This window comes from Sitodiplosis mosellana, unplaced genomic scaffold, assembly GCF_009176505.1.
Source record: "Sitodiplosis mosellana isolate CC-2019 unplaced genomic scaffold, AAFC_SMos_1.0 Smas_scaffold_6154, whole genome shotgun sequence".
Lineage (NCBI taxonomy): Eukaryota > Metazoa > Arthropoda > Insecta > Diptera > Cecidomyiidae > Sitodiplosis > Sitodiplosis mosellana.
The window spans coordinates 52,207-52,803 of NW_022601395.1; positions in this window are offsets into that span (position 1 = coordinate 52,207).

Sequence of the window (597 nt, forward strand, 5' to 3'; positions counted from 1 at the left end):
TTTTTTTTTTCACGTATAAAACATGCTTTTTATCGCTCTTATCCCTAGGGGCATATGACAAAAAATTCAGTCGAATGAATATCTAAATGTTTACTCAAATATCGGAATTTGACACGAATATTGCATATGTTCTGAATATTTTTACAAATGCTGTGAATGTAATGAATATTCTTACAAAGAAAAAAAAATAAAATCAAATTTCTGTGTAAGTGTACAGAGAATATTCAGAGAATATTCATAACATTCACAGCATTTGTAAAAATATTCAGAACATATGCAATATTCGTACACTGTACAGAAATTCACATTTTTTACTGAACACTGAACAATGGCTATTTTAAGCTGCTGTTGTTGTTTTTTTTTTGCAGTTGTGATTTCAAAAATGCAGTTATGAATTTCAGAAAATGCAGTTGTGATTATTCATTGAAACGGCAATTTTAGTTATATTTTAACCTTTCATTTTTTATTTCTGACACTTTATACTGCTCAATGTAGTACTAGTGTTCCGAATGTGCAATAAAGGAAGTTCTACTACAGTTCATTAGATTTCGACGAAAAACCTCACGAATGTAAATGAATGTGTGTAAATGTTTTAAA